This window comes from Lepus europaeus, chromosome 18 (assembly GCF_033115175.1).
Source record: "Lepus europaeus isolate LE1 chromosome 18, mLepTim1.pri, whole genome shotgun sequence".
Taxonomy (NCBI): Eukaryota; Metazoa; Chordata; class Mammalia; order Lagomorpha; family Leporidae; genus Lepus; species Lepus europaeus.
Window position 1 is genome coordinate 72,152,073 of NC_084844.1, and position 8,078 is coordinate 72,160,150.

Sequence of the window (8,078 nt, forward strand, 5' to 3'; positions counted from 1 at the left end):
CCTTGATCAATTCACTTTACTTCTCTGGGCCTTGGCATTGAGCATCCTCATGTGATAAAGGAGGTTTGGGTAAGATCAGTTGTACTCAAGATCGACTTCAATGATCTCTGTTTCCAAACAGGCACCTTAAGGGAAAGTAAAGCTTTAGATCAAAGCTTACATTTTTAAATATAAATATGCTTTAAACTCTTTCTACAACTAGTACAAAACAACACATTCAAATGTGTACCATGCCACTTTTCAATATTTGGGACTAATTAATACATCATTTTAGAGCATTGTCTTGAGGCCAGCACTGTGGTGTAGCCAGTAAAGCCACTGTATGCAGTGTGGGCATCCCATATGGAAGCTGGTTCAAGTTCCAGCTGCTCCACTTTCCATCCAGCTCTCTGCTATAGCCTGGGAGAGCAGTAGAAGTTGGCCAAAGTCCTTGGGCCCCTGAATCTGCATGGGAGACCCTGAAGAGGTCCTGGCTCCAGGCTTCAGATTGGCATATCTCTGACCTTTTAGGCCATCTGGGGAGTGAACCAGCACATGGAGGACCTCTCTCTCTCTCTCTCTTCCTCTTGTTCATTATCTGTGTAACTCTGACTTCCAAATAAATAAATAAATCTTTTTAAAAAATCAAAAGAATATTGTCTTGCACACAGTGAACCACTAAGTACAAGACATTGTTAGTAATATTAGATTGAAATATTGAAATAAACTAGGCAATAAGCCTTAAGATGCAAATTAATACCAAGAAATATAATCTCAAATTTCTGTGTTCAACAAGGTAGTCTCTTTTTAACTACTAACTTTATACTGAATAAGATATTTTGATATTTTCTTAAGAGTAAATTTATCGGGGGCCAACACCGTGGCTCACTTGGTTAATTCTCCACCTGTGGTGCTGGTATCCCATATGGGCACTGGGTTTTAGTCCTGGTTGCTCCTTTTTCAGTCCAGCTCTCTGCTATGGCCCAGGAAGGCAGTGGAGGATGGCCCAAGTGCTTGGGCCCTGCACCTGCATGGGAGACCAGGAGAAAGCACCTGATTCCTGGATTCCGATGGGTGCAACTCCAACTGTGGCGGCCATTTGGGGAGTGAACCAATGGAAGGAAGACCTTTCTCTCTGTCTCTCTCACTGTCTATAACTCTGCCTGTCAAATAAAAAAAATTACTAGTTTTTCATAAAATCTGCAGTTTTGAAAAGGTTCTAAAATCCTTCCAATTCTAAATGTCTATGACTCCTAACTCATTAGCATGTATTGCATTCTTTACGTCTCAGTAATCATAATTCACTTTTAAATGATTAACAGATCTGCTGTTATATGTAAATACATGCTTTTCCAAAAATCATACAATAAGCAGGCTACATATCTTACTTCAAGTAAAACTGCCATATCCAGTCCTATAAATTGTAAATAAGACAGTTTCAATTGTTCAGCATTATCAATTATAAATTCCAATAGCATAGCAATAGTCATAAGAATAAAGGGGCCGATGCTGGGGCATAGCAAGTAAAGCCGTGGCTTGCAGTGCTGACATCCCACATGGGTGCCAGTTCAAGTCCTGGCTACTCAAATTACTATCCAGCAGTAGAAGATGGCCCAGGCCCTTGGGCTCCTGCACCTGTGTAGGAGACCAAAAAGAAGCTGCTGGCTCCTGGCTTTGGATAGGCACACAGCCACTGTGGCCAAATGGGGAGTGAACCAGCAGTTGGAAGATGTCTCTCTCTCTCCTTCTCTCTGTATGTAACTCTGACTTTCAAGTGAAATAAATCTTTTTTACAAAAGAATAAATGAAAAGGAAGATGAAGATTACAAAATTGTTTAACTTTTATTTAATAAATATAAATTTCCAAAGTACAGCCTTTGGATTACAGTGGCTTCCCCCCCCCCATAATTTCTCTCCAACCCATAACCCTCCTATTTCTTGCTCCCTCTCCCATCCCAGAATATTACAAAATTGTATGAAGGACATTTGTACAGTAAACAAATATATTGATTTCTAATGTAATATTTGAATACTTGAAGCAGGAAAGCTAAGTACTTCTTTGCCAAAATAACATTATTTGTCCAGTGTAAAACCCATTTTCCATCCCAATACACAAAGGGATTTGTGGCAATAAGGAAAAAAGAAGCCCACACATGCAGAAATTTTAAGCAAAACAAAATAGAGAATGTGTATTTAGTTTCATGTAAATCACATGAGAATTAATAGTATTCCACCAATTTCTAATTAATGAATGAATAAATTTTCAGTTACATAGCAGAAAACTTCTACCTTCTCCCATAAAATTGAAACAGAAACTTTTTAAAAGTAAAAACTGATGAAAGAATTCTGCAATACATGTTAATGTTAAGTAGCCCAGCAGAGTTTATTTGGAAATACAAACACACACACAGAAAATAAATACATTAAAATCTTACTGAATAGTTCGTGATAATACAGGATCCAATATAGTGTGCAAAAGATTCTGGATTTCCCAGTCACTTTGTATAGGAAATGATTTGCTTTGCTATGTAGCATGTAACTTTAGATTCCTGAACACCTCCACTTTGCTTCTTACTTACCCTGAGTCCCAGCAAATACAGGAACACAGCTGCTGAATCATTCATTTTCCAGGTCTGGGAGTATCAAAGAATTAATGAGTATAGAAAGTTGTACAGCAGAGACCAAGAATATCCAAGGGAGGTCAGGAAAATCAATTGAGCAAGTCAAAATACTATGAATGTATACTGAATGTTCTGTTTTTAATATGTTTTACTTGCCTAAAAAGACATGAGGGCTATTGCTCTCTCTCTTAATACAACTAAGGAGAAGATATCACCAATACACAAGAAAAATGAATAGACAGCAGAGCTAATACAAAATCCCAAAAATCCAAAAGAGAAAAACTGGATATGCACTTACACACATCCTGAAGTGGCAATGAAGTAGAACAAATCTAAAATTGGAAAAAATTCTTTTTTAAAGATATATTTATTTATTTGAAAGCAGAGTTACACAGACAGAGGCAGAGAAGAGAGAGGGGTCTTCCATCCACTGGTTCACTCCCCAGTTGGCTGCAATGGCCAGAGTTGCGCTGACCCAAAGCCATGAGCCAGGAGCTTCTTCCAGGTCTCCCACATGGGTGCAGGGGCCCAGGACTTGGGCCATTTTTTCTACTGCTTTCCCAGGCTATAGCAGAGATCTGGAAAGGAAGTGGATCAGCCGTGACTCCAACCAGCATCCATATGAGATGCCAGCACTGCAGGTGGTGGCTCTACCCACTACGCCACAGCGCTGGCCCCAAAAATTCTTGTCAAATTAAGAACATTTAACCTTTGTTTTAGAATGAATTATTGAAATATCTAAACTGGGGGAATGCATAATTTCTTTCTTTAGTAATCAGAAGAGAAAAAGAACACTTAAAGGCTACTGTGACACCACACAGAAGGAATGGAGAATCATGACCTCAATTAGCCTAGGGACAGAATAAAAGGGAGGGAAATAGGAACAACAGAATTAAAATGAATAAGCTTTGACAGCTGAGAGAAGGCATGCAGTTAACTGAAACAATAGAGAAAAGTCTGAGAGGAAAAAACATCGTTAAGACATATTAATGGGGCCAGTGCTGTAGCTTAGTAAAGTCAGCACCTGCAGTTCTGGTATTCCGCATGGTCACTGTTTTGAGTCCCTGCTGCTCTACTTCTGATCCAGATCTCTGCTGATGGCCTGGGGAAAGAGTAGAATATGGCCCAAGTGCTTGGACCCCTTCACCTGGGTGTGAGTGCTTAGAGGAGGCTCCTGGCCCCTGGCTTTGGATCAGCACAGCTCTGCCCACTGTGGCCATTTGGGGAGTGAACCAGCAGATGGAGGAACTCTGCCTCTCCCTCTCTCTGTGCTTCTGCCTCTCTGTAACTCTGCCTTTCAAATAAATAAATCTTTTTTTGAAAAAGACATATTAATGAAATAATTACATAGAAATTCCAGCAAGCAATAGAAAAATGGTATTTAAAACCATAGTTATAGCCATATGAGGACAAGGATAACAACCTTCTACCTTCACACTCTCACCCTTGAAATTCCCATATGTTTGACATAATTCTTATTATTTAAGATTTCACAGCATTTCCTTTTTTGTTTTTAAGATTTATTTATTCGAAAGTCAGAGTTAACAGAGAGAGGAGAGGCATAGAGAGACAGGTCTTCCATCTGATGGTTCGCTCTCCAAATGGCTGCAATGGCTGGAGCTGCACCGATCTGAAGCCAGGAGCCAGGAGCTTCCTCTGGGTCTCCCATATGGATGCAGAGTCTCAAGGTCTTGGGCCATCTTCTACTTCCTTCCCAGGCCACAGATGGGAAGTGGAGCAACCGGGTTTCGAACCGGCACCCATATGGTATGAGGGCGCTTCAAGCCAGGGCGTTAACCCACTGTGCCACAGCGCCAGCCCCCACGACATTTCAGTGCAAATTAATGGTATTTCCAGTGCTGGCGCTGTGGCATCACAGGTAAAGCCATGCAGAAGTGAGACGCATGCACACCAATCTGGGCCATGCCTCCCACCCTGCTCATGCACTCCTGGGCCTGGCACGCGGCAGCTCCCCCTGCGCGCGTCACAGTGCCCGAGTTTCTCTCTCTGCAGGGATTGGCTGCGGCCCCAGAAGACCCGCCCGTCGTTACCAGGCCTCTTGTGGGCCGGGTGAGCCATTGCCGCCCGCTGGGCGTCCAGGTGGAGCTCTGGGTCCATCCCAGGCTGGCAGCTGCTCCCTGGAGCCAGCCGCAGTCAGCTGCTCTGTGGGCGCTGGAATGAGCTCACTCAAAGGCCAGTCCCAGATGCTCCTGGGCTTCCCACAGGCGGGGTGCAGGGCTGGAGGGCCTGGCTGTTGCTGTGCTCACCTTGGGTGCACAGCAGGGTGCGGATTCAGGGTCCGCTCCCGAGTCCTTCAACAGTTGGAAGGGAGAACACAGACGTCCGATCAAGAGTCCATGCTTGCTCCGGCTGAGCACTGATTTCAGCTCGAGGCTCCAGGAACCTGTGTGGCCCAGGTGGCTCAGCCGTTTATTCAGCTGCTCCATCACCGGGTTCACACGTGGTGCAGTTCTGAGAGGACAGCGGACAGGAGCAGCCCGAGTGCCCAGACTTGAGAAGTATAGATGCAGTGAGGAACCTGGAGAGCTTGATGTTGAGGGGTTCCTGTGTCAGATGGGGAGGGGCTGGGGAGAAACCGCTGCTCTAATCCCCGAGATCGCCTCGTGTGTGGGGGCATCTGGGGACTCATGCGGAATATTCGGGATTTTATTCATACTATTTTATCATTCTTGTCTTGGTTTTAATGGTGAAGATTTTCTGGACTCACAAAATGTAAAATTGATGATTTCTTGAAAATGACAATGGCAGCACTCACATGTCAGCGAATCCTGTACATTTATTTGTGTTTTAAGTGATTTTGTTGTGATAGTAGTAGAGATATTTATTTTTTATCCCTAAGTATGAACAAATCCCTATGTTAATTTTTCTGCGTTATGCTATACGTAATTCCAGGGACCACCAGTCATCCCTCAGCTTACTTCAGTAAGTGCAGTTAGGTCAGTTCAAGTTGAGGTGCCTCAGCTGCCTACCTCCGCTTCCCAAACCAAAGGCTTCACTTCCCACACAATTCACTGAAGTCCCACATCCTCCAAGAAGCTTTTTCTGTTGTTATTCTCACTGTTTGAATCAAATGAACCCTCTCTTCCTCAGGTAAGGGCAGCAAATATATTTATACTGTAATTGAAAAAATATTTCAGGTGGTGTGATAGTACAAAGGGAAAACAATAAAAGCTATCCAAGACATATTAACAAGAGGAGTGGGCATTCAGCCTAGCAGTTAAGTGAATGCTTGGGATGTGCACACTTCACATCTGAGTGCCAGAGTGTTTTTTAGGGGTCAAAGTAGGTCCAGGCTGCTCACCACTAGACAGGCCATTCACCAGTAATGAGTCAGTGAAGGGAAACAGGTTTCTTGAAGAAGCCAGCATTCTTGGGATAGAGAGCGTTTGGGATCAAAGAGGTCTGCTCTTACTCCAAGAATGCTGGCTTAAATAAACCTATCTAGTTGCATCAACTCTTTTCTCTGGTGAATTGGCTGTTCAGGGCTGACCTACTTAGGCCTGATTTTGACTGGCAACAAATGGCAGCCAGGAGTGGGCGTCTAGTCCTCACATGTTACTGGGGAGAGGCGTGCACTGCTTGTGTCCACCAGGTTGCTCTTGGTGAGCTGACCCCGAGGCTGGGATTTCAGGGCTACCCTCCTTAGCTGCTGAGTCCATTTTCATGGACGCCTTAGCTCTTGTCCTTACTGTGACATCAGCCCCTGTAAACACTTTGTTGGTACAGGGAAACAGTACTTTTGAAGTCCTGGAGCTCCAAGACTGGGTAGGTTAAACTCAGTGCACACTGGAAATCCTGTTTCTGTGCCATTTGCTTGGGCTCCTGCAAGTCAAACCTCATGTCATTGGTTCTAATTCTGGTTGGTGTGAGACAAGAATCTAAGACTCTAATCCCAATCCCTCTGCAAGGAGGGTTTGGTTTGGGTGAGTACACTGTGTGAGAATTAATCTTTGGTAAAATATTGGCAACTCAATTCCATCCAAAAGCCCTCTAAGCCCTATCCTAGCTGATTAGGGTAACGTCTAGTTGTGGTTCAATGACAGAGAACAAAATTGGAAATACTGCATGGCTTTATTGTATGTATTAGATTCCAAAGAATGAGGTCTAGGGACTCCCCTTGTTCTCTCAAAGCCAGTTGGAGCTTTCCCCAGAAGCCCCTGGTACAGTTGCCAGTGGGGAACAAGAATCATAAGAATAATGCCATTATCTGCTGCCTTCCAGTCACATTAGCAGGGAGCTGGATCAGAAGCAGAGTAGGGACCACCATTATGGTGGCAGGGATGAAGCTAATACCTATCATAGTCACATGCAGTATGGGTGTCAGCTTGAGTCTCAGCTACTCCACTTCCAATTCAGCTCCCTGTTGATATGCTTGGAAAAGCAGCAGAAGATGACCCAAGTCCTTGGGCTCCTGTGCCCACATGGGAGACCTGGAGGAAGCTCCTGGCCTTGGCTTCAGCCTGGCATAGAGCTGGCTGTTTTGGCCATTTGAGGAGTGAACCAGTGAATGAAAGAGTCTTCTCTCTCTCTAACTGATGCTTTCAAATACATGTTTTTTTGGTGTTTTTTTTTTTTTTTTTGAAAGCAGTACATCCAGGACACCATCCAGGCAATTCTTTATGTGATGCTGGCATTGCAAGTGTTGGCTTGACCTGCTGTACCACAGCATCAATCCCCGTTTTATACTTTTGATGCTACTGTGAATGGATTTTCTTAATTTATTTTTCAGTTTGTTTTCAATGTATAGAAATACAAATGACTTTTGTGTGTTGATTTTGTATCCTACAAGTTTACTGAACTTATTTATAAGTTCTAATTTTTTTGATAGAGTCCTTTGAATTTTCTACACACTAAATGGATATACCTGTACAAAGAAACAATTTTACTTTACACATGGAAAGGCTGTATATGGGCTGTACCATGAAATTATAAAACAACCAAGATGCAGAAGGGCAAATAATTGGGCAAGGATACCCAATATTGTAAGATTATCACTTTTGTCTGAATTAGTCTATGAATGGAATATAGTCCCCATTTAAGTCCCAATAATTTACACTTTAATAAAAATGTTTAAATATCCTAATAATACTTCAAAAATTTAAAACACAGCATTCAAAAACATGGGATAATACACCTGCAGAATATTCATGACTATTAAAAGGAAACAGAATAGTGATTCATAATCATCCTGCCTATGTATGAGATCATCTAGAACTACAAAAGCTACAACAGTAAATTGTCACCACAGGAAAGAACAAGCAAATCATGTCATTTGCCGAATACCCTGAGAAGGGTGCCGCAGGAATTGTTTACACTGTGATGTTTTCATGTTAAAGGTGATGGGTTAAGGATGGAGACTAATCCAATTGTGGTCGATAGGAGGAGGGGCCAGTCTTTGGGTCATTGTGGGAGCACACTTTGAGGGTGGTTCTCAAGAGAGGTTTGATCATTTGAGTT